General features: G+C 42.0%; 1 long non-coding RNA gene across 1 annotated transcript in view; it reads left to right on the top strand.

Moving 5' to 3' along the window:
- LOC144582584 (uncharacterized) overlaps positions 1-16,718 on the top strand; it is a 163,821-nt gene extending 147,103 nt beyond the window's left edge. The window contains exon 2 of the long non-coding RNA XR_013535593.1: positions 15,462-16,718. This is a non-coding gene — a long non-coding RNA (uncharacterized LOC144582584). The remainder of the gene's footprint in view (positions 1-15,461) is intronic.
- Positions 16,719-27,565: the final 10,847 nt, after the last annotated feature.

Raw genomic sequence — 27,565 nt, 5'->3', positions numbered from 1 at the left:
CCTCCTTTGGCAGGAAAGCTGGGAACGGCATCTTAAGATTAACTAACAAGAGGATGAAATATCCTGTTTAGCATGCATCTCTTGGGATCTCTAAACTTTCAAAGCTCTATCCAGTGAGATCTGTTGTGAAACTCCTTCCACTTCATCCATTCTCAAGTCAGCCCTGTGCCTAACGATAGGAAGTTGAGGAATTCTTTGATCAGCATTTTATTTCTTTAACTCTCATCTACTTTACTTTTTATTAGTTTTTATTTTTAGACGGAGTCGCTTTCTGTCGCTCAGGCTAGAGTGCAGTGGCGCAATCTTGGCTCACTGCAACCTCTGCCTTCTGAGTTCAAGCGATTCTCCTGTCTCAGCCTCCTGAGTAGCTGGGACTACAGGCATGCGCCATCAGGCCCGGCTAATTTTTTATATTTTCAGTAAAGAAACAGGGTTTCGCCAAGTTGGCTAGGCTGGTCTTGAACTCCTGACGTCAGGCGATCCGCCCGCCTCAGCCTCCCAAAGTGCTGGGGTTAGTCATGAGCCACTGCACCTGGCCCTACTTTACTTTTGTATCATCCCCCGGGCCCTGCCTGTTTCCCTGTGCTGGAGTTCCTGATTGTTATCTCACTCCTCTGACAGTTTGAATTTCCTTCCACCTGGCCCCAGTTACTCAATATGGGTCACTGCTTCCTGCAACTGATGCTCCCACAGCATCCTGGATCTTGGCTGTCCATCTGCCCTATTCACACAGGTAGTCCCTGGCTCTGAGGCTGAGCTCCTCAGACTCTTTGTTAATGGTACTTGCAACTTGTCCATTTTCTCCACTCCACCCATTTTGAAATTGATCTCCCAGGTCAAGATCCACATTTTCCTTCATGTCACTGTGGTTTTATGCCTGGCCTCGGGACTCACTTTTTTGTATGTTCTATCATGAAACAATGTCCTGCCTTCCCAGGGAGGTCCCACTTTCAATACAAATCGAATAGATTTCTGATTATTGATCCAAGAGATGAGGGCAGCTAGTTATTTTGTATGCTGATTGTGTAAGTCCTTTCTGAGGATGGAAAAAAGCATGTTCAGCATATGCTGGAAGCAAGGCCTCTACCCAGAGGATAGCTATTAATGGTGCAGAGTGGTCAAGCTCATTATTATCAACCCTGGCTTCTCACTGTTCTCACCCAAAAGCTTTAAACAATACTCATGCTTTGGTCCCATTCCAGGGCAATAGAGATGCAATTCCAGAGTCTCCTCATATAGCTGTGACTAATGAGTTGGGCATTCCCTCCCTCCCTCCTTACCTCCCTCCCTTCTTTTTTTTCCTTCCTTCCTTCCTTTCTTTCTTTTCCTTTCTTTCTCTTTCCTTCCTTTTTTTCTTTCCTCTTTCTTTCCTTCCTTCCTTCCTTTCTTTCTTCTTTCCTTCTTTCTTTCTTTTGACATAGTCTCACACTGTCGCCCAGGTTGGAGTGTAATGGCATGTTCTCAGCTCACTGCAAACTCCGCCTCCCAGTTTCAAGTGATTCTCCTGTGTCAGCCTCCTGAGTATCTGGGATCTAGGATTACAGGTGCCCACCCAGCTTTTTTTTTTTTTTTTTTTTTTGTATTTTTAGTAGAGATGGGGTTTCACCATTTTGACCAGGCTGGTCTCCAATTCCTGACCTTGTGATCTGCCTGCCTTGGCCTCCCAAAGTGCTGGGATTACAGGTGTGAGCCACCATGCCTGGCCCAGGCTTGAAGGGTTCTGATTCATTAGACCTAGAGTAAGACCTGGAGTCAGTATTTTTAACTAGTACCCAAAATGATTTTAACTGATAAGCTGTGGGACCGATCCCAAAGCTTCTTGTAATCCATGAAATGCTACCACGAAACAAGAAAGCTACAAATGTTCCCAAGTGTCCTGTCTTCTAGACAGGGCTCAAACCAGTTAGCTGCTAAACATGGTAGGGAAAACCAAGATTTGATTAGCAAAGAAACATTACACTTAAAAACTAGACAGGAAGGTCTTAAATCAATACCTTCATTTTTGTATTCACATCTTTTCCTGAATCCGGGTGTGGTGGCATGTGCCTGTAGTTCCAGCTACTTGGGAGACTGAGGAAGGGAGATTGCTTGAGGCCAGGAGTTCCAGGCCAGCCTGGGCAACATTTGGAGATACTGTCTCTTAAATTTTTTAAAATTAAATCTTTTCCTGAGTTCATTTTTTCTTAATTTTTTAAAAGGTATGTTTGGTTAACACTTTGCAAAATTATTTTTATTCCATCAGAGAGTTTTGTTTTAAGATGAATAGGCAATAGTTGAGATCACATTCTAGAGATATATATTCATTATTAGTCATTCTTATCCATGAATGGCCAGAGCAATATCCCATGAGGTTATATCTTGAGGTTGCATGAGAAAAAGCATGAACTCTAAAGCCGATGGCCTGATTTCCTTCTACCTGCTTCAAGACCTGTAGGCAGATTGCTTAATCTCTGTTCTTCAATTTCCTTGTATCAAACATGTAAAATGGGAGTAATAACAAGCCTTACTTCCTAGGATTGTTGTAAGGATTTATAAAGTTAATAATAATATGTGTAAGACACATACAAAAATGTCCAGCAGTTAGTGAGCACCTAGCTACAATTATTGTCATTTCCACTATTTGTCTTTTGGTAGATACTCTTGGTACCATAGCAGAAGACAAGAACACAACTCTGAAGGGCTTATCTTGTAGACTCCAAGCCAACAATGTGCCAAATAACCATTACAGGATTCAACCATTTTTCTAGCATTTCTCTAGAAATTTCAAATAGGACATAGTCACTAAGTTTCATTAGCTTCCAATTTGCTGGGCAGAATAGTGGCGACTAGGGAAGGAAGCAATCAAACAGGGTCCCATACACCTTTCCCTTCCACCAACCCTCAGGCACAGCCTAGACTTCTGTCCTTCCTCAACACCCAGCACCACCTCCCCATCCCTGCCTGAAATTGGCTTCAATATGGTGCATCCATGATCAGAAAGGAGGACATTTCATTTCAGTTCCTTCCAATGCTCTCTGCCTTGGGAGGTGGGATTGGACCACCCCATGAATTGAGGCCCTCAGGGGACCATGAGAGCCATAATAGTTATAACCACAGCTTTTGGTGTGGATCTTCCTGAAGCCAGCAATTTGTTAGAAAGACATAAAAGATGTAACAGAACTGAAAGCTAGACAATAACAGCTCTCCCGCACTCTCCTCCAGGTGCCCAGGAACTTCAAGATCCAGGAGATGATTTTATTGTCTGTGTTTCTGCCTGCTAAAAGGTACTATTGCCTTTCCCCTGGTAATTTCTTTAAGCCAGAGCTAGCTGCCAGTTTGGTTCCATAAAGGACAGGAGCAGTTCGTGAACCAGGACAGAAACTTGAGTCAGGAGTGGAATCGTGTTTCGGGGTGGCAAGTCCCTTGCATTATGTTTCTCAGAAAATTTAAGTGAGTTAGTAAGCTGACAGGATGCACATGGAAACCATGGAGGAGAGGGAATCCCTGTCTGCTACACAGGTAACACCATGGCCTAAGAACTGGAAGATGTGCCATTACCACTGCGTGATTCTGTTCAGGATCTTCGTAAGAGCCTGGCATGGAGTGAATGCTCAATGAATAGAAGCTTTTAATAATGTGATGAGCACTATCAAGTCTCTAGAGTGCTATTCCCATTCCAATCCCTTTCAAAGGACCTATGTGGAAATTGTAGCAATAATTAATAATAATAATTAAGTATCTATAAGAACTTTCTGCTGTCTCCAGATGATGCAAGCTTTTCCCAGGTTTGAGGAACTGAGCTATATTTATTAAGTTTCAGATCAATTCCTGGTCCTTCTCTAGAAACACTGCTTAGATACTATATTTCTTTGTATAAGCCTATTTGTTGAAAAAGTCTGAAACTAAGGTGGAAGCAATGGGGTCATGGGAAAAAAATTACTAACCTGAAAATCTGACTTGGAATGTGTAGGGAGTTTGAAGGATTTGGAGGCAGAGCAAGGAGACAGGTGTGGCTATGAAAGGCAATAACATACAATAAGCTGTATTGGACAGTGCATAGGCAGGGCTGGGGAAATCCCTTACGGCATGAGACTGTCTGGAAGCTCATAGAGGCCACCATCCAGAAGGGGAGGCAGGCAAGGGAACTCCTGGGCTGTGGGAATTAGGTGATGCTGCTCAGCAGCAAGGTAGGAGGATTTGTGTCCAAGAGGTCCTAAGGCCAGAGTCATAGCAGCTCCGGGGATTTATGGCCAACATACGTGGCCTGAGGTTTCCTGGAATACGCAAAGGAGGCAGACTTGAAATGGCTAAAAATCTGCTTGTTTGGGCTATTTTTAAAACAACTGGGTGCATGAAAATTTGAGTTTAACCCCAGCTTTTGAAGTAAGCAACCTAGATGCTAATATACAGACACCACCTTTGGATAATTTCTATAAGAGTACTGAGACAATGATTTCCTGGCTGTGTTGCCTTGGGAGATTTCTTCTCTGTCTTTGGGCCGTGGCCTTTTCTATCCATTAAATGGTGCTAACTACTTTGCAAATTTGTTGAAAGTTAAAATCAAAGATCAAGCCCAAGGATTTCAAACACTTTTTGGTTTTGTTCTGTTTTCATTTTGGCCATTTTGTTTCAACTTGACAAAGTGAAATCGTAGCTCTTCCTCTCCCGGAAAATCTTAAAATGGGAAGAATAGGCCCCGAAATTGAAATCCTTCCTCCCTCTCACCTCTTTAACCCTGATCCACCTGATGCTTGACCTGCAGGAAACACAGCATCTCTACCCACCTGATGCTTGAACTGTAGGAAATCAGAGGATAGAAAAGAATAATCCAAGAAAGCAAAAGAAGAATGAGAGGAAAGGGGTGAATATAGGGAGGGTTGTGGGGGACTCCCGGCACATGGGCATAGGCAAGGAAGTAAAACGAATGCACCAAAAGTAAAATCAGGGTGTGACACCTTTCCTGCCCTCTGTCTCAGCCTGAAATGTTCAGGCTCCCTCCTGCCCCAGCCTCATGGATGACATGCCTTGGCCCCGGAGTGTGGGTCCCCCTCACCTGACACAGCCCTGACCATCCCTCACCTGCCCTGCAGGGATAGAACTTAGCTTAAGAACCTGCTGTGACCTGCCTTTCTCCTGGTCTCTCAGCGTATGAGTAGTATGTTAGTGGAACTGTATTTCCCCTTGTGCCAGAATCTCTCAACCTCATCCCTGTTGTCAGATAATGCTCTGTTCCGGGGACTACGTTGTGCATTGGCAGATGTTTAGCAACATCTGGCCCCTGCTCACTAAATGCCAGTAGCACCAACCCCTAGTTGTGACAATTGAAACTTCTCCATACATTGTCAAATATCCTCTGGCTGCTAAGGAGGGGACAAAAAGTCCCCAGATGAGCACCACTGCCTCATTCTACCTTCTTTTTTCTGACCATTTTCTTCTAAGATGAAGTTAAATTAAACACAAATGATGTAGTTTGGATGTGTGTCTCTGCCCAAATCTCCAGTGTTGGAAGTGGGGCCTGGTGGCAGGTGACTGGATCATGGGGGCAGATTTTTCACGAATGATTTAGTATGACCCCCTTGGTACTGTCTTCACGATAGTGAGTGAGTTCTCATGAAATCTGGTCATTTAAAAGTGTGTGACACTTCCTTTCTCTCTCCCTTGATCTCGCTATGGCCATGTAAGGTGCTACTCCACTTTACCTTCTGCCATGACAGTAAGTTTCCTGAGGGCTCCCCAGAAGCCAAGCAGATGCCAGCATCTGTATAACCTGCAGGACTGCCAACCAATTAAACCCCTTTTCTTTATAAATTACTCAGTCTCCAGTATTTATCTGTAGTAATGTGAGAACAGCCCAATACAATAAGATGAAGTCTCTTTCCCGTGAAATCATTTTGCAGGATCTCTGACATATGTAACCATGGGCTAAGGGCAATGTCTTCTCAGTAGCTTCTTGGAGACCTCTGCTAGAAGTGCTCCTTCCTGAAAATTTTTACAGCACTTTGCTCCTCTCATCATATTACCTTTCTGTTATAATGAAAGTTCTTATATTACAAGCATCAATATCATCAATCTTTAGTCCCCAGAGAACTTAGAACTAGATCTGAAACACAGCCACACAGCGATGAACTGTTTGGCCAGCACAGATTCCATCTGCAATCCCCATTCCTGTCAGTTCTTGTTGGAAGCAGGCTACTGGGGACAAGTGACCCAGGTGAGCATCTCATTTAGACTGTGTGTACCTTGCATGGGACATTCATGTTTCTATCCCCAGATCCCACATAGGCTTGGTCAGATGTGTTTCGCCTCCCTTCCTCCCATTTCAATTCAGTAGGTCAGGGGTGCAGACTAAGAAGTAACATTCCTTCACAATTATTTCTTGAATTAATGTGTCCCTCTGATGCGCTAGCCCCCTTGACATCCCTTTTCTTCTTCGTGACTCCTTTAGAGGTCCATAAAACCTCCACCTGCCAGAAAGAAGCAGCTGTGTCTCCATGGAGCCAGAATCCAACTGTTTCTCAGAAGTTTGCTTTGTGTTGTGGGCCAGCCAGCACCAATTATTAAAAAACATTTTTCAGCAGAATCTAGAGCAATGATGTTCCCGGCCCACTGGCAGGGTTGCCTCATAACAAAGCCTTCCTATTGGCAGGGGAGAGAAAATGAGAAACATGGAAATTTAATATCTTTGCATTATGCAGATCTGATTTAATCAGTGATGAGGGTGAGGTGCAATAAAAACTATAGTTTCATTAAGTTTATGACTTTCAGACTGTACGTCAATTATTCTGTTACCATGGCCACCAGCAGTAACAGCCTCCACATGATTGTTTCCCCACAGAGGCTGAACAGGAGGAAAGAGGTATGAAACAGGGCTGAATTTCCCATTTGATGCCCTTTTCCTGTGTCAGAGGCTTTGGGAAGGAGTAAATCAAGTTGCAAGAGTCATATTGATTCCTCCTTGAAGAATAGCCAGACAGAGAGCGGGGGGAGAAAGGAGAGAGGCTGTCTGTCCTGTGGTTTTCTCTTCTTCCAAGACAACTCTTAGAGAATCTTACCTACCAGGAGCAGTTCAGCCCAGGAGTATTGCTGCATGTTAAGCAGTTGAGCCGCAGAGCTGAGCCACAAGAGCCTGCTGTTGTCTAATCCTCTGTCCGTGGTTTGCCAACACAGTGATCAGCAAACCCTTTACCCTGCACTCTTCTCAGGGACTGTCATGTAAAGCTAAATTTGTGGAGAGGGTTAATGGCAGCTGCTTAAATGGTGTACTATATGGTTACCATGTCTTCTGCATACTCCACAAGGCACGAGGGCATAGCAATCATCAAAGCACTTTGTAGACAAGTTCATGGTAGGAAGATTTGGCTGGTGGCTCCTAATATACTTTTGTCCCCATATTGCACATTTTATGGATATTTGGGGCACAGGAGGAACAGCTCTACCTAGGGAGTAGGAGAGAGTGGCTACTCTTAGATACGATGTTGAGCAGAATATGTTAGTTGCTTGCCGGATACCCATTCTTATTCTGCCTTACAGAGTGTAAAATTTTGATTTTGTTCAGCATGGCTCTTACAAACTGTCTCTTACAAGCAGTTACCCCAAAACTGCTCCATTCCTTGGGTTCCTTTTCAGCTAGGGGTGTTCATAAGACCATTTCTGGCCAATGACAATTGATTTGAGGGTACAGAAAGAGGTAGCTTTCACCTTCCTGATTGGAGCAGATGATTTTGTGCCTTCTACCACGTCTTATCCACCTACCTCCAGTTTCGCACAGCTATGGTGGGCAGCTCCAGGCTAGCTGTCGGTGTCGCTGTCTCAAGGGTGCACTGTGGTATGGCTTTGTTTTTCTGCCTTAAGGCTTTCTTCAAAGTCGCAGTAGTCCACTCAGCTCACATTCTGGCACAGTCAGAAGGGGCAGGGATGTTGCCCCTGGGGTTTACCCTCAACCAGTGGAGTTTACGCCCCAGCTTCCTGTTCTTCAGAAGAAAACATTCTAGGACGTATTGCGTATTATATTCTTACACTTCTATGAAGGACTACCCGAGACTGGGTAATTTATGAAGAAAAGAGATTTAGTTGACTCCCTGTTTCACAAGCTTAGCAGGAAGCATGACTAAGAGGCCTCAGGAAATTTATAATAATGGCAGACGGCAAAGCGGAAGCAAGTACCCTTTTTCACATGGCGGCAGGAAAGAGAGAGAGAGCACAAAGCGGGAGATGTCACACACTTTTAAACCATCAGATCTTGTAAGAAATCACTTGCTATCACAAGAATAGTAAGGGAAATCCTTCTCCATGATCCAATCACCTTCCCGCCGCCAAGAGCCTCTCCTCCAATTCCACATGAGATTTGGGCAGGGACACAAGTCCAAACCATATGTCATTCTGTTTGTTCCTCCAAGATCCCCTAGGAGCTGAACTCTCCTACTGCAGGAGTTGTAGAAATGAATCCTTTATTACTCCTCCCTCCCTGTCTCACTCTCAAATAATCACTGGGTAGAGGGTTTTGTTTTGTTTTGTTTTGTTTTGCAGAGGGATCCTCGTGTATGTCTTTTCTCTCCAAATAAATCTAAGTCTCTCTGGGACACTAATGATGCCTTATGCTATGCTTCTTTTATTTATTTGTTTATTTGAAATGGAGTCTGACTCTTGTCACCCATGCTGGAGTGCAACGGCACAATCTCAGGTCACTGCAACCTCTGCCTCCCAGGTTCAGGTGATTTTCCTGCCTCAGCCTCCTGAGTATCTGGGATTACAGAAGCCTGCCACTATGGCCAGCTAATTTTTGCATCTTTAGTGGAGATGGGGTTTTGCCATGTTTGTCAGGCTGGTCTTGAACTTCTGACCCCGGGTGATCTACCCACCTCAGCCTCCCCAAGTGCTGGGATTACAGGCATAAGCCACTGTGCCTGGCCCTTATACTGTATTTCTAAACATCTCCTACCACTTAGCACAGTGCTGACTGGAATGCCCACTGACATGCTACAGTTAGTTCATGGCTTGGATTTGCAAAGTTGTGTATCAACTAGAAAATGGATAATTTTTAAAAATAGAAGTGGGTTTCATCTGAAGTAAAAAATGCATTTTGTTTTAAAGAACTTTCTACATATTCAAATGGATATATCTAGTCTAGAGAGAAGTTCAGAAGCCAAGTTCTCCCCCTCTCTCTCTCTTATCTCCTTGGTCTCTAAGAAAACAAAACAATTTCTTGCTCTTGTTGCCCAGGCTGGAGGCGTGATCTTGGCTCACTGCAACCTCTGCTTCCCAGGTTCAAGTGATTCTCCTGCCTCAGCCTCCGGAGTAGCTGGGATTACAGGAATGTGCCACCACGGCCAGCTAATTTTTTGTATTTTTAGTAGAGACAGTGTTTCTGCATGTTGGTGAGCTGGTCTTGAACTCCTAACCTCAGGTGATCCTCTCACCTCGGTCTCCCAAAGTGCTGGGATTGCAGGTGTGAGCCACCACCGCACCTGCCCCTCTCTATAGTTCTTTAAATCAAAGCTCTCTGGATTAATTGCCAAGCAGATGAAGGTTTGGGGCAGCCCTGTCCAGGTGCTAAGTATTCTTCAGGCTGAAAGAACTGTAGAGAGCAGACATAGCCCAGAGTCTTCACTTCCTTTTTAACGAAAAGGACAGCCTTTTTGTTAAATAATGGGCACAGTGAAAATTTAACCCTAGCTTTTTACACAGAGCAATCATAAAGCACAACATTTAACTGGCATTCATTTGGAACTCCTCTCTACAGGATAATCTGTAATTGAGCTGATTAGCAAGAAGTGTTTGAAGAGCCCTTTCTGTCAGCTTAGCTTGTGCAGACACCCAGCTGGCTCCTAGGTGCAGTTTGTCTGTGGCTGCCCTTCAGAAGTGCAGTGTTAATTATCTTATTAGCTCCTGCCCTTAGAATTCCTTGAGAATTTAAGAGTTATTAAGATATCTTTCACTGTTGAAGCTCCTACCTCTCCTACTTGGTGTGGACAAGTACTACAGAATGGAGAGATGGGAAAAGATATTAATTAATTAATTAGCTGGGTATGGTAATGCTTGCCAGTAGTTTCAGCTATTCAGGAGGCTGAAGCAGGAGGATCCCTTGAGCCTAGGAGTTTGAGGCTGCAATGAGCTATGATCTCGCCATTGCATTCTAGCTTGGGTAATAGAGTGAAACCCCATCTCTGAAAAGTAAAAATTTAAAAATTTTAAATGGAGAAGTGGACTTTTCACCCTCCTCTCTTACAAACTGAATATTTGAAGATGTCCTCCTTATTTCTCAAATGCATTCCCCTTCCCCCATAAACCTTTAACTCCTCCGAACACACACAACTGGAACACACTTGGTGTTATGAACATGTTGTTATAATGATAACACACATTCATAAATAGATCCTTCAGAATAGAATTGAAGCCTCTGCTCATCGTCGACTGGTTGATGAGGGAGAGGGCGGAGGGGAAGAAGAGGTAGATAAATCCCTGAGGTTCTTCGTGCCTGGTGGTGGACTGTTCCCTGCAGGTCCAGAGCCTTGCATTTCTTCAAGAAGCATAACGTAGCCCGTGCTTTGGGGTTCTGTGACCCATCTGCCATTCATACCACCTCTTACTGCCCCTTGTCACAAGAAATAGAAAATGGAACATGATTAAAATGTCACTATCCTTGTGGGGACCATGCAAGGAAAATCAACTGCAGTGTCAGGTCACCCATCCTTTTGTCTCAGCTCTGCCTCTAATTAGCCAGTTATGTTGGGCAAGTCATTTATCTCATCTCTGGGTATCTTGTTGTTTTTAACCTTAAAAATAGGAAACATCTACCTGGCGCAATTTCTCGCCTTCTGGTTTGAGTCAGAGGAAGGGAAAAAGCACTCAAATTTGAATGCCACTATGTGCCAGGCTTTTTATAGACATGATTTTATTTAATCTGTATGCAACCCATGAGATAAGTGTTTAGTCACTTTTTTTATAAATGAGAAAGCAAAGTTCAGAGTCCAGTCACCTGACTCGACCCCTCCCTCTCAAGGCAAGACACTCCCACCTCTCATCCCACCACCTATGGCAGAAATGCTGCCGATTTTTGAAGTGCATAACTAGGGTTTGGCACAGTTTGGTACTTTGGTGCTCCCATATCACCCTGTGCTTCTTTCTATTGTTGCATCACAATGTTTTCTGATATTCTCTCTGAATGCTTGTATCTCCCCGAGAATCGGAGCGCCCTCAGGGCAGGAGTCTTATGCATGTTTGCATGACTGGGTTTGGCCAACTGCCTAATATATATAGGGTGTTCAGTAAACATTTTTACATACAATTTCTTATGTGTTTTTTTACTTGGAAAATATGAAGAGAATATAAGTAGCTTTTCAACTCTTCAGCCAGATAACATTATTAGCCTTAAAATAATATTAAACATATTATATGTACATTGTTTAAAAAATGCAAATGATGTCAAAATAAAAAATAAAAGTTTCTTTTTCTTCCTCTTCCTCTGGTTTCTTTCTATAAAAGTAACAAACTAAAAGTTTCCTTTCCTTGGCATCTTTCTTAAGAATTTATATTTATATATACACACATATACCTGCATGCATATATATGTATGTGTATATGTATATTGTTGTATATATTCTATCATATTATATATATACACACATATGCTTGTACACTAAACCCACTGATTCGTACTGTGCTCTTTCACTTAATAAGATAATTTAAAATTATCCTATCAGAATAGAGAGCTATGTCATTTTCTTAACCTACGCATACCATAGTATTTCGTTATATGGATGCTCCATAATTTATTTAGATAGTGCCCAACTATCGAATGTTTAGGTTATCTGCAGTTCTTTCACTTGGCTATTTCTACAAATAACCAACCTTCTCCAAGCATCTTGATGTTCTTTGGTATCTCTATCCATATCGTTACATTAACAATGTTGATGACATTTACATTACACCATGAAAAATATATGACAGTCTTTTGTCTAAAAGCTCATTTTGAAAGCTGAAGAAACAACCAAACACATGTATAATATTATGATTGTGCAAGTCTTTTAAATCGTAAAGTCCAAAAATGGTCTAGGATAATAATTCCCTATTTACAAACTATAATGGTCAGTTTTATGTATCACATGGCTAAGCTAGAATTCCCAGCTATTCAATCAAACATCAATCTAGGTGTTCTGTGAAGGTATTTTGTAGATGTGATTAAAGCCCCCAGTCAGTTGACTTTAAGTAAGAGGGATTATCTTAGATGATCTAAGTGGGCTTGAATCAATCAGTTCAAAGGACTTAAGAGAACACAATCTCTGTCTTGGCATCCATTCATGTTTTCCTGGAGTAAGTAGCAGAGGAACCTCCATATCCAAAGGTTCTACGTCCAAAGATTCAACCAACTTTGGATCCAAAATATATGGAAAAAGACATTGCATCTGTATCAAACTTGTACAGACGTTTTTTCTTGTCATGATTCCCTAAATAATATAGTAAAACAACTATTTACCTAGCATTGAATTGCATTTGGTATCATAAGTAATCTAGAGATGATTTAAAGTATATGGGAGGATGTGCATAGGTTATATGCAAATGCTAAGACATTTTATATCAGGGACTTGCACATCCTCAAATTTCGGTGTTAGAGGGGGGCTCCAAAACCAATGCCCCATGAATCTTGAGGGCCAGCTATATACTCAGCCTCCCCAGAAAGGGATCATGGGAGGTAAAGTTTAAGTTCTTGCAAATCTTAAAGTCTTTTCCCCTCTCCCTCTCCATTTGTTTGATAATATACTTGATCGTAGAATTTAGGTTCAAAATCATTTTTCCCAGAACTTTGCCTTCCAGCATTTAGTGTTGCTATGAGAAGTTTGTTGCCTGGCTAATTTTAGCCTCTTTTTGTATGACTCCTTTTTTTTTTTAAGTCTTTGAGGATTATCTCTTTCCCCTTGTTTTTCTGGAATTTCATATGATGTGCGTTGGTGTGGATATTTCTGGAACTTTACATGAGGTGTCTCAGTATGGATCTTTTTTTTCCTAAATCCCAGTCTGCATTGGGAAGGCCCTTGAGAATCTTCAAGCACATCTCTTTTCAGCCATGGAAATTTTTCTCCTCTTTGTTACTGTCTTTTTGCTCCTCTCCATTTTCCTTATAATCTCTTTCTAGGATTCTACTTCAAAGTTGTGACTTTTAAGTTGATTTTCCATACTCCTTATCCTTTTACTCACATTTCTACATCTTTGGTTTCTTGTTCCATGATCTATGAGATATCCTTAATAGTTTCTTCCATCTCTTTATTAAATTTTTAATTTTAGTCATTACATGCTTACTTTAAAAGAGCTTTCTTATTTTTTTATTATCACCATTTAATATGTAATATCTTCTTGCTGTTTTATTATTATAATATCTCCCCAAACTACTATACAGTTACCAATTAGAGTTTCTTCTTCTTCTTCTTTATTTTTTTTTTAGTTGTTTTCATTTTTAAGTTCTCTAGTTTCTGGCACCAATTGTTCTATTTGTTCATCTTAGTCTTTCTCTTTAATGTCAATGTTCTTATCATTGTTTGTTAAATGACGGATCGAGTTGATTTTTTTTAACTTATCTAATGTTGTGGTTTATCTTGATTGATTTTCCACTGAGTCTAAGCCATGGATGGGAAGGCTGACTAGTATTATGTAATGGGAGAGCATGTTGGTGTGAGTCCAATTGCCAAAATTTGGGATGATTCAGCCCCATCCACTCCATCCATATACTGCCATCTGCTCTACCTGCCCTCATTATTCTCAGGCATTGTATTCTAGTTCTTTAGAGAAGAATCTTCTATTTGTTGTAAACTAACTATTTAGCATACTGAACTTTTCCAATTTTATGTAATTATAATTTGTCAATTGGCTCTTTTGCTTTTATGTGGTATACAATCACAACTGCAAATAGGATAATTTTGCCTCCTCTGGTTTAATTCTCTTTAGTATTCTTCTGTACTTCTTAGTACTAACCAATGCAATTGGTTACTAAGTACTAAGTACAGAAGAATACTAAAGAGTACTGAAGTATAGAAGAGTACTAAACAGTATTTGCACTAGGAGTTTTGTAATTTGTCCCTAAATTCTAGTATTTCCCCAGCAAGCAAGGTGCTAATTTTTAATTTGTACTATATATTTTGTTACACAATTTTCATAAGGGTTTGTTTCTCTTGCTTTATTAAGAAGTAAGATCCAGTGTTTTCAAATGGCTTTTAGCATCTATTAGGATCATGTAGTGTTTCTAGCTTAACCACCTGTATTAGTTTCCTGGGATTGTCATAATAAAATACTATAAACGGAATGTCCTACACCACAAAAATTGCTACCTCACAGTTCTAAAGCCTAAAAACCTAAGACCAAGATGCTAGCACTGTCCTTCTGAGGGCAGTGAGGGAGAATCTATTCCATGCCTGTAGCTGAGCTTCTGGTGGTTTGCTGGCAGGCTTTGGCAGTTCTTGGCTTGTTGATGCATCACCCTGATCTCTGTCTTTACCATTATGTGATGCTCTCCCTGTGTGCATGTCTATGTCTGTGCCCAGATTTCCCTTTTCATAAAGATACCAGTCATATTAGATCAGAGCCCATTCTAATGACCCCATCTTGATATCTGCATAGACTCCGTTTCCAAATAAGATTACATTTATAGGCATTAGAACACCTTTTTGGAGACAAAATTCAGCCCATAACAACATCTTTACACTCACTGGCAGAGGTTGGGGGGAAGGACCTATTTGGTTAGAAATACTATATGATCCTAATAGATGGTAAAAGTCATTTGAAAGTCACTTGGTAATGGTATGCCATTCATTTGATATTTTGTTAATTTATTTTTGATAATATTTTGGTGAAGATTTTCTCCATGAATCATCAAAGGTAAGCTTGGCCTTTCCTTGTGTTAATTTTATTAGATTTTGAAATAAGGTTTATTTCTTCCTTTTCTTCCTTCCTTCCTTCTTTCTCCTTCCTTCCTTCCTTCCTTTCTTTCTTTCTTTCTTTCTTTCTTTCTTTCTTTCTTTCTTTCTTTCTTTCTTTCTTTCTCTTTCTTTCTTCTTTCTCTCTTTCTTTCTTTCGTGGTCCCCAAATGGCTTCTCCTCACTTGTTGGAACTCACAAACAGGGCCTCTAGACACCTCTACCAGTGTTCTTTGGCTGACAGAGTCTTGAAAACTTCCTGGGTCAGATCTCCCAGAGGGAAAGGTGGACTGCCATCTTTGCTGTTTGAGTGACTTAGCCATTCCAGCTTCCAGGCTTGGAAGAGCCCAAGCTGTCCAGGGGTTAGAGGCAGTATCCCAGCACAGTGCACCCGATCTACAAAGATGTGGCCAGACTGCTTTAAGCTGGTTACCGATACCATTCCTCCTGACTTGGTGAAACATTTCAGCAGGGGTCTCCAGACCCCTGGAGTCAGACTACTACATCCAGTCTGACAATAGGTCTGTACCTCCCTGGATGGAGCTCCCAGAGTGACAGGCTGCTATTTCTACTGTTTTGCAGACTTCACTGGAAATACCTCCAGGTACTGGAAAATCTGAGGTGACTAAGGACTGGAGGATATCCCCATCAAACCATAGCAGCTCTACAGAAAATTGGCCAGACTGTTAAAAGAAAAAAAAGTCCAAAGGTCAGAAACCTCAAACACTGAAGGTAGATGAACCCAGAAAGATGAGAAAGAATCAGCACAAGAATCCTGAAACTCAAAAAGCCAGAGTGCCCCATTTCTTCCAACTGACTACATCACCTCTCCAGCAAGGGTTCAGAACTGGGCTGAGGCTGAGATGGCCAAAATGACGGAAGTGGAATTCAGACTATGGATAAAAACCAAACTTCACTGAGCTTAAGGAGCACATTGTAACCCAATGCAAGGAAGCTAACAGTCATGATAAAACACTGTAGGAGCTGATAGACACAACAGCGAGTGTATTAATTCATTTTCATACTGCTGTAAAGAACTGCACAAAACTGGGTATTTATAAAGGAAAGAGGTTTAATTGACTAACAATTCAGTATGGCTTGGAAGGTCTCAGGAAACTTACAATCATGGCAGAAGGCAAAAAAAGAAGCAAGGAACCTTCTTCACAGGGTGGCAGGAATGAGAATGAGCACAAGAGGAACTATGAAGGTAGATGAGCCCAGAACGATGAGATCATTTCCTACACCATATTTTAAAAATTTAACAAAAACTTACATTTGGCCTTTTGAAATGTTATATTTATTTGTCAGTGCTGATTGCTGTGGACTGAAGGTTGTATCTCTCCAGCATTCATGTATTGAAGCCCTAACCACCAATGTGATGGTATTTGGAGATGAGGCCATGAAGGTAGCAGTCCTTCCTGATCTCATGATAGGATTAGTGCCCTTATAAGAAGAGGAAGACAAAGATATGGCTACATGCATGAACCAAGGAAAGACCATGTGAGGACACAGCAAGAAGGCAGCCATCTGTAAACTTGAAAGAGAGCCCTCACCAGAACCCCAACCATGCTGGCACTCTGATCTCAAATGTTCAGCTTCCAAAACTCTGAAAAGTACACTGCTGTTGCTTAAGCCACCCAGTCTATACTTGGTTATAGCATCCCAAGGAGACTAAAACATTGGCTCACATAGCACTTATTACCAAAAGGCCAAACTATTCAGTCTCATAACTTCCCTGTTTATGTTTGCATTGATTATTTTGAATAAAAATATTAAGATGCACACTTGTCAATATTACATTTGATCTGCTTATTAAATCTTCTTATTTATGTAATTGTAGACTATAGTACTTTTTTATTACTCCCAAGATGAGTCTTGTAAGTTGCAAAGGTAAGGGAGGGGCCTGGGTTGGCCAGTAATTCCCATACCCTGAAAGAAGCACAAATCTCGGATTAGGCAAGGAAATTAAAATTCACTCAATAGCTCGAACATGGGAGATTAAACGCAGATTGGAGAAGAAGGAAATAATTGGATCTGAGCCAAGTTCATTGAGTAATGTGTAAACTGTAAGTTACTCGTTCTGTGTTCACTGAAATTCCATCACAAGCATTCAAATCATGTGTCATTTTCAGCCTGAAGTGCTGACTTGTAGACTTGACTATGCATTGTCTATCTTAGTAAAAGAGATTATCAAATGCAATCCAGGGTGTGTGAAAGGTATACAAAAAGGACATACCTAGTCCATTCATATTCTTGTCTCAGCCCTGCTGTGTGACCTTATGTAAATTAAATAGCATCTCTGAGCACAGATTATTTTGGTCTGCAAAATGCAGTCTTTTGTTCTAAAGCTCTTTCCAGCTCTTGAGTTCTAGTTTTCAGAGGTGTAGATATAAGGACAGATAAAGCAGAGGATACCAGCATGCTCCTTGTTGTCCTACAGCTGGCCCCAGAGGGGAGTTAAGCAAAGGTGCACAGAGAAGCCTGCTCCCCACACCCTCTGCTCCATGCATAAATAAACACTAAGAATAAGGAGTGAGTGATTTGGCACTAAGCAGCCTGCCTGCTCTCTATCCTGAGCCACCTGAGTCAGTTCCTGTCACTGCCAACACATCCCAGTGGGTCCCCCGAATTCCTGGGGGATGTGAAAGAGACATGCACACATTCCAGCCCCTTTCTGCTGACTCTGGGATTGCACAGCAAGCTGCAGCCATTATTTTTATTGCTGATGCCACTTCCTATCGAAACAATTTGGTACTAATAAGCCCCTATAATAGTAAGCAATGGTTTGGCTGAATAATTTTCACTAAATACCATTCAAGGCTTTGTTGCTTCTTGGGCATATTGCTAATTATTCTGCATCTGAAATAACACCCAGAGGCCCACTGAATGCTAGTAAATAGGGTTTCTTCATGCTCCTGAAGCCCAAGGCTGGGTGTGATTAGGAATGCCAAGGCTCTAATCCAGTAAACAATGGCTGCTTCACAGCCTCAACTCCTACAAAATCACAGCTTTTTGCAAATTGTACTGGAGCTCAGACAAATCAAGGCGTCTGTCTGGTGACAGAATTGGTGGAGGAGATCGGTGTGGGTGAGGGTCTCTTTGGGACTGCCCCGGGGAACACAGGGTTTCTGTTGTAAAGGGAGGAGCCACAGAGTCTGACTGCTTCACCTCAAAGCTAGATCTGTATGGTTGTAGTCACCACCAGGAAAAGCAAAGGTTGTTAATATAAGGGGAGTGTATACTTCAGGTGGAGTGGAGGTGGGAAGTTTAGAATATCCATATCAAGCTCCATGTTACAGAGCAGTGTATGCAGATGTTGTTTTCTCCTGATCTAGGATGCAGGTGATTTTGCCTTCTATTTTCTGGCACAGTGCTACTCCAGACCCTCAGCTTCCTCACATGCACTGCCCCATTCCTCCTCACTCTCAGGATGCTTCAGTTAGCCAAAAGCCATGCTAAGACTCACAGGGATCTGAGACAGGATCCTACAGAGGAGCAGAGGGTTATGGAATTAACACATGCTGCTACATGCGTAGATCAGCTCAGAGACAATTCATACAAAGAAGTCAATGGTGGTTCCACCTCAGGAGGGAAATTAGAGAATTTGGAGACAGGGATGGAAGAGAGGCATACTATTCATTGTACATCCTTTGTACAATTTGGAATTACAGAGAAATATATATGTGATAAAGATGATGTTTAAAAATATGATGCCATGTGTATTACCCTGGCTTAACTCCACATCTGAGATAGTCAGTGGACATGGGGAGGTGGAAGTGCTCACAAGGCATTGAGGCTTTTCATTTCTTTACAAAATTCCTACTGCATCTATCCATTCATTCATCATATCCATTTATCTATGCAGACAAATGCCCCAAGGCTATAAAGTATTTGTATAGGAAAGCTTCTATTCTCAAAAAATTGAAAAGTTAGTAAGGACAGAAAACTTCATAAATACTTATACCGTCTGATGAATCTACTCATACAGGTATGCACAAGGGATCCTGAAAGCACAGAAGAGGAAGGCACTGAGGAAGGCTACTTGGAGGAGGAAAGGTGGTGGTGGAGGGGATCAGGATAGGCTATTTAGTGACTGTGCCACTACAGCTTTACTCCTTTGACACTTCAAAGGACTCCTATGATTAAAGGAGACATCACCCAATTTCAAACTGTAACTTCTTTGGGGGAAATTGGTAATGATTTAGGAAAACACATACCACATACCTCTTATTTGCTGTAAGAATGAAGAAGAAAATCGTTTCCTTAAAGTTTAAAATCAGGCCAACCATCTGACTCCGGTTATGAGGAAGGTAAACACTGTTTGGATAGGGTAGGAGATGCTAGAAAATCAGGAAGTGGAGAGTCAGCTACAAGAAGAGCCCCCTGACAGCGTTAGGGTCAGATGCTTCCTTGCCTTGCAGACAAAACATCCAGGAGGGAGGCGGAGGGATGTCAGGAGGGAGGGAAGAGGAGGGGCTTCCAGGTGGAGGAAAGAGGGAGGTGAAGGGGACTCCAGAGGTAGGGAGCAAGAGGGACCTTCAGGACAACCATCAGTTGAGGGAAGCAGACACATGAGTGCTGCTCAGGCAGGACCCTGTACATCCTGCCATTTAAAAGGAACTCAACACTCACCTTCCCTGATGAACATGCTGGATCCATCACAAGAACCAGGCATAGTGTGGGAATGGATCTTCCAAACAGGTGCAGGAAAGACAACTTACTCAGATGATGCCCTTGCTTTTCTGAAACCATCAAAAGGAGGTTTAGTTGCACAAAAACCAAACTTCTAACCACCTATGCTACACAGGGTATTATGAGGGATCAGTGTACACATGCACCTTGACTGAATTGGGACCTGAGGTCTTTAGGTTGGTCACATTTTGCTCTTGAAGCAAAAGGTCTTTTCTGGGAGAGAAGCAATGAAGCATCAACCCCAAAGCCTTCCTACGGAGGTTGAAAGTTGTTGAAACATGTCAGACAGTGATATGGTTTGGCTGTGTCCCCACCCAAATCTCACCTTAAATTGTAATAGTACTGTTCTCATGGTAGTGAATAAGTCTCACAAGATCTGGTGGTTTTATAAATGGAGTTTGCCTGCACACGCTGTCTTGCCTGCCATCATGTAAGATGTGACTTTGCTCCTCCTTTGCCTTCTGCCATGACTGCAGGGCCTCCCCAGCCATGTGGAAGTGTCAGCCAATTAAAACTATTTTCTTTATAAATTACTCAATATTGGGTATGTCTTTATTAGCAGCATGAGAACAGACTAATATGGACAGTCTGGGTTAGAAATGAATACTCTACTCTGCCTTCTTGGCATGAAAGCATCCACAGATAGCACAAGGCCCCTGAGTGCATGATCAGGTGTGCTGAAAGCCAGGGCTGGTGACCCAGACTGCACATGCAGGCTGATTCCGAGAACATGAATACCTGGATACAGTAAGTGCTAATTTAACATCATTGACAGGTTCTTGGAAACAGGCTTGAAGTAAAATGATGTATAATGAAACCAATTTACCATAGACTGATTCATACAAACAAACATTCCTATGGCATAATTCTGCTCATAAAACATCACCAAACTTCTAGATAAAGACCAAAACACTTAAAATATTAAACATGGAAATAAATGTGAGCTACATGTGTACTTAAGAAAGATGACTAAAAACAAATAAGGTAATTACTCACCCAATTTTTCCAGTTCAGGGGGCTCAGGTGGCCAGAGCCTGTCCAGGCAGCTCAGGGTACAAAGTGGGGAACTGACACCGGATGGGACACCATCCCATCCCAAGACACACACATACACACACCCTCACACTGGGGCAATAAGAACACACCAATTCACCCAGTGTGCTCATCTCTGGGATGTGGGAAGAAGCCAAATTATCCAGAGAAAACCCAAGAAGACATGGGAGGAATGTCAGATGCCACACAGGCAGTGGCCCTGGTTGGGAATCAACTGTTTTTATTGTAACTAAACAAAGTTAAATGGAATGACGTGATTCAAGGACCTGCTGTACAGGTTGCCTAATGCTAGAACCTCTCTTGACCTGGCAACCTTCACACTGTGGGCAAACTCGGGGAAATAGTAGTGCACACAGTAGGCACTCAACATTTGTTTCTTGAATAAATGTATGGAAATATCAGGTCTGGGGGAGTTTGGTTTTGTGAACCTAACTTCGGCGTAGAATGGTGGTCAGAGGAAAGATCACAGGGAAAAGAAGGATTTTCCTGATATGAGGAATCACTGCGGGGTGAGGAACCCTCTGCAGAACAGACACTACTGCCATTCAGACAGCTTGCGTGAATAAAGACTTGCATCCCACACTTATGGTTTCAGTGATAGCATTGGTTACAAATGGATGCATGAGAATTTCTGTAGAGGAAACAGAACGACCCATGGAAAAAACCCTGGCTGTCCTTAGGAAGGCCTAAGGAGGTATTATGGTCTGGATGTTTGCATTCCCCCAAAATTCATATGTGAAAATCCTAACCCCCAAGGTAATAGTATTTGAAAGTGGGGTCTTAGGGAGATGATTAGGTCATGAGCGTGGTGTCTTGGTGAATGGGATCAGTGCCCTTATCAAAGAAGCGAAGAGATGTCCCTTGTCCTTTCCATCATGTGTGGACACAGAGTATGTGATCCATGAATTAGGAAGTGGGTCCTCACCAAACCAGATCTGCCATGACCTTCACCTTGGACTTCCTAGTCTCCAGAACCATAAGAAATACATATCTGTTGTTTATAAGCCACCCCATCTATAGTCCAAAAGGACTAAGACAGAAGGGGAACTCTAGAAGAAGGGCTGGATTTCCTGATACTCTGTGCAGAAACGGGAGTGAGATGGTGGGCAGGAGTCATTGCAATTTAAACATTAAATGATATATGCCCTTATTTTGTATTTGAAGAATAACATGCAGCTTATACTATTTTTGGAAACTCCTTTCCATCCACTTCTCCTAAAAAAGCCCTACATTGACTCAACATCCTCCCCCACTACCACCCTGACTTTCTCCTCCACTTGGCTCACAAACGTTGTGGAAAGCTCTCGGTCCTTACCACATTTACTTCCTTTACATTCACTCCGCGGCAGTATCCCCTCCTTCTCCACCACTCCATGAACACTGATTTCACCAAGGCTGCCATTGCACTCCTTAAATCCACTGGGCACTCCACTCTCGCCAGCACTTCATAGCATTTTCCTTCTTAAAACACCTTCTTTTCTTGGCTTCTTGGCCACAGCCATCTCCTTGACCTCCTCTCTGACATTCCTCATTTCATTTTCTCCCTCCTGCATCCATACCTTACATGTCAATGTCCCTAGGAGTTCCTTTCTTACATTCTCTGCATGGTTGACTTCTCAATTGACATATTTTTTTCCTGAGTGAAATCAGGTACTCCTATGATTTTAATTGCCATCTATATTCTGACAGCTATTAGAGCTCTGCCTCCAGCCCAGCCTTCTCTCCTGAACCACAGACTCTTATAATCAAACGTCCACCCCGTGAGCCAAACTTATGCCCAGCGTTGGTGATGATACAAGAATCCTCATACACAAGGAGTGTAAAAATGTATCATTTTGGAGGTTGATTTGACCATACTGCCAGATCTAAAATTATGTGTAGTCCTTCAAGCTAACCTTCCACTTTTAAGAGTCTATTCTGTAAAATATTCCACTTATATAAGGTATCTAAAATAGTCAAACTTAGAAGAGCAGAAAATAGAATGGTGGTTGCCAGGGACTGGGAGGAGGGGAAAATGGGGAGCTGTTCAATGGGTAAAAAGTTTCAGTTATACAAGATGAATAAGTTCTAGACATCTGCTGCACAAGCACAGTGCCTGTGATTAATAATATGACATTGTACACTTCAAAATGAATTAAGGTAGACTTCACGTTCAGAGTTCAGTGTTCTTAATGCGCACGCATGCACACACACATGCACATGAACACGCACACACACACGCATATATAAAAAAGAAGAGCACAAGAAAACTTTGAGAAACTTTTCTTTTTTTCTTCTTATTCTTTTTTTTTTCTTTTAGACAGAGTTTTGCACTGTCATCCAGGCTGGAGTGCAGTGGTGCAATCTCGGCTCACTGCAATCTCCACCTCCCAGCTTCAAGCAATTCTCCTGCTTCACCCTCCTGAGTAGCTGGGACTACAGGTGCCCACGACCACACCTGGCTAATTTTTTGTATTTTAGTAAAGATGGGGTTTCATCATGTTGGCCAGGATGGTCTTGATCTCCCGATCTCGTGATCCACCTGCTTTGGCCTCACAAAGTGCTGGGATTACAGGCATGAGCAACCATGCCTGGCTGGAAAACTTTTTGACATGTTCGTGATCATGACTGTGGTGATGGTATCACAAGTGTAGCCATATGCCCAAATCCATTTAATCATATTTATTAGGGTTTTTTTGGTATAGCAATTATACGAAATTAAAAATAATTTAAATTTGAAAAATTAAATTAAAAACACAGTAAAGAATATGCACAAAGTGTGCAAAGATATGCATATACAGTTAATTTTTGCAGAATTTCTTACAAAAGTAAAAAGTGGGAAAGAAAGACCGATGGTGGATAGTTAAGGAAATTTTAGTATATGCATACTATTGCTCACCCATTGCACCTGGGCACTCAGTGGTTGAGCATATGCTAGTGGCATCCTCCTTGCAAATAACTATGACTTTCATCTCAAGATCTGGGGCAACTCAGCCAATGACAGTTGAAAAAAGGAGTGATACTATGAAGTAGACTCTTAGGGTGGGTTTCTGAAATTGGATCCCTCCCCACCCAGATGACAATAAGAAACCGGTTTCTATTACTGGCATTAAGTGGAGGAGTTATCACGCTGTGGAAACGCATTTGCTAAGATTGTCCCCTGTGGTTTCTTTGGATGGGATAATAGGTGGAAGAGGGTGCACGTGCTTATGCAATAGATCTAATACTTGAAAAATACGGGCACAGCCATAATTTTAAAGATTATAGAGCTGGGCCAGTTGCGGTGGCTCACACCTATAATCCCAACACTTTGGGAGGGTGAGATGGGCAGATCATAAGGTCAAGAGTTTGAGACCAGCCTGGACAAGATGGTGAAACCCTGTCTTTACTAAAAACACAAAAATTAGCTGGGTGTGGTGGCAGGCACCTATAATCCCAGCTACTCAGTAGGCTGAGGTAGGAGAATCACTTGAAAATAAAAGGCGGAGGTTGCGGTGAGCTGAGATCATGCCACTGCACTCCAGCCTGGGCAACAAGAGCAAAACTCAGTCTCCCAGTGTAACTATGTCCTCCACACTAGTAACCAGTATCCATAGCCTGGAAGAGCCTAAAATCATGGGGACAGGAAGCACAATTTCTTTAGCTGGGTTCCTGCAGTAGTGTTGAAAACTCCAGTTCTTCTTTCACCTCTGGACTTCTGGACCCAAGTGTATATTACCTCCTGAAGCATTTTTTGTGTGTTATTCTTAAACTAGTGCCTTAGCTTAACTTTAAGAGGTCATCGCAATATTCTATTACTTTGGTCACTCGTGGATGAAGCAGTATATGATGAAACCAGTAGAGCCCATTGTCAACAACTCCTTAAAGGTGGGTTCCTTGGCCCTAGGTTTTGTTTTTCAGAATACCATGTTGGAAAATCAGACACTCTAGGAGCCAGTGGTTAGTGGTGTTTGCAGAGGCATCGTGGACAGAAAGGCAAATCCATATCCAGGATATGTAGCAATCCTAATAAAAATGAATCGTTGCCCTTTTCAGGAAAGAATGGTCTGATGTAATCAACTTGACGTCTACCAGTAGTTGGTCTGAAAACCCAGGCTCAGCTTTGGGCTCAGGCCAGGATACTCAGGAGTAGCAGTAGCTAGTTCAGCCTTGGTGATCAGAAGCACATGCTGTGGAGTCCATGAATACCCTTCTTTATGTCTGATGGACTTATTTTGTAAGCACCGGGTGACTGAGGATTAGGCTCGCTGAAATCCACATGTCATCCTATTCACTTGGCATTTCAGTGCCTTGTTGGTGACAGGTGCTTTCTAGTTGTCAGTGACATGAGACACAAGGACTGATGCTTTGTGTCCACTCCCATGTGACTATCCATATGCCCCTTCCCTCCCCCTGACTTCTTGTATATATTCTTCAAGTCTTGCCCCACCTCCCACCCCTGCGAGCCCCTGACAATCAGCCAAGACATTTTCTACCACTGAGGAATCTGTATATCTCAGCTCAGCCACTTCTCTTTCTACACAAAGTTGATGGCTTGGTTCAATGCCCTAAGCTCTACCCGAGAGGCTTTTCCTCATCACCCCTCTGTTGGATTATACTGTGGCAGCACTCTCTTTTCTGCCCATGCCGACATGTTGAGCCAATCCTTTGATGAATCAAGCCTGGGTTTGTTTCCTCTTCTGACAGCTGGTTATAGGGACCTCACCATGAAGCTGTACTTGTGAACTGATGGAAATATATTGCTACAAACTGAATATTTATGCCACCTTCCCTTAAATTCATATGTTGAAACCTAATCCCCAGTGCGATAGTATTTGAAAGTTGGGTCTTTGGAAGGTGGTTAGGTCACAGCGGCAGAGCCCTCATAAATAGGATTAGTGTCGTTATAAAAGAGGCCCCAGAGAGCCTTCTTGCTTCCTCTCCCATCAGAGGAAACAGCAAGAAGGTGCTGGCTATAAAGCAGTAAGTGGACCTTCACCAGACACTAGATCTGGTGGCACCTTGATCCTGGACTTTCCAGCCACCAGACCTGTGAGAAGTAAATGTCTATTGTTTATAAACCACCCAGTCTATGATATGCCGTTATAGCAACAAAATGAACCAAGACATACATCAATACAAAAGAAGTGGGTGCCTTGGGAATCTGGGCCACCTGTGTATGTGATTTATATCTCCTGGACCTTCCTGAGAACCATTCCAAATATTCCATTTCCATCACAAATCACTTTCATGTTCACTTGTGATAAACAGAATAATGTGTTCCCAAACACGTGTACATCCTAATCTCCAGAACCTGTGGATATGTTAGGATCCATGAGAAAGGGGAATAAAAATTGCAGATGGAGTTAATGTTGCTAATCAGCTGATCATGACGAGATTATCCTGGGTTACCTGAGTGGGCCCTAGGTGATCTTCTAAAAGTGGAAGAGGGAGACAGAAGAGGAGGTCAGAGGGAGCTGTGATTAAGGAAGAATGAGCTGGCTCTTGAATGTTGACTGGCTAAACAATGAAATGAAGGCAGAAATAAAGAGGTTCTTTGAAACCAATGAGAACGAAGACACAACATACCAGAATCTCTGGGACACATTTAAAGCAGTCTCTAGAGGAAAATATATAGCAATAAGTGCCCATATGAGAAGATCCAAAATTGACACCCTAGCGTCAAAATTGAAAGAGCTACAGGAGCAAGATCAAAAAAACTCCAAACCCAGCAGAAGACAAGAAATAACTAAGATCAGAGCTGAACTGAAGGAGATAGAGACACAAAAAACCCTTCAAAAAATCAATAAATCCAAGAGCTGGTTTTTTGAAAAGATCAATAAAATAGACCACTAGCCAGACTGATAAAAAAGAAAAGAGAGAACAACCAAATAGATGCAATAATAAATGATAAAGGGGAAATCACCACACATACCACAGAAATTTAAACCATCATCAGAGAATATTACAAACAACTCTATGCACATAAACTAGTAAACCTGGAAGAAATGGATAAATTCCTGGACTCCTGTGTTCTCCCAAGCCTAAACCAGGAGGAAGCTGAAACTATCAATAGACCAATAACAAGGTCTGAAGTCGAGGCAGCAATTAAGAGCCTACCACACAAAAAAGCCCAGGTCCAGATGGGTTCACAGCCGAATTCTACCAGACACACAAAGAGGAGCTGGTACCATTCCTTCTGAAACTATTCCAAATAATCCAAAAAGAGGGAATCCTTCCCAAATTATTTTATGAGACCTACATCATTCTGTTACCAAAACCTGGCAGAGACCCAACAAGAAAAGAAAACTTCAGGCCAATATCCACAATGAACATAGATGCAAAAATCTTCAATAAAATATTGGCAAGCCGATTGCAACAGCAAATCAAAAAACTTATCCACCATGATCAAGTAGGATTCATCCTGGGGGTGCAAGGCTGGTTCAACATACGCAAGTCTATAAACATAATTCACCACATAAACAGAACCAAAAACAAAAACCACATGATTATCTCAATTGACGCAGCGAAGGCCTTTGACAAAATTCAACAGCCCTTTATGCTAAAAACCATCAATAAACTCAGTATCGATGGAACGTATCTCAAAGTAATAAAAGCTATTTACGATGAACCAACAGCCAATATCATACTGAATGGGCAAAAACTGGAAGCATTCCCTTTGAAATCCGGCACTAGACAAGGATGCCCTCTCTCACCACTCCTATTCAATACAGTACTGGAAGTTCTAGCCAGAGCAATTAGGCAAGAAAAAAAAATAAAGGGTATTCAAATAAGAAAGGTGGAAGCCAAATTGTCTCTATTTGCAGATGACATGATTGTATACCTAGAAGACCCCATTGCGTCAACCCAAAAACTCCTGAAACTGATAAGCAACTTCAGCAAAGTCTCAGGATATAAAATCAATGTGCAAAAATCACAAGCATTCCTATACACCAATAACAGACTGAAAGAGAGCCAAATCA

The sequence above is a fragment of the Callithrix jacchus genome, chromosome 5 (genome assembly GCF_049354715.1).
Source record: "Callithrix jacchus isolate 240 chromosome 5, calJac240_pri, whole genome shotgun sequence".
NCBI lineage: Eukaryota > Metazoa > Chordata > Mammalia > Primates > Cebidae > Callithrix > Callithrix jacchus.
Note: the sequence above shows the minus strand (reverse complement) of the source record. Positions and strands in the feature narration are given on the sequence as shown.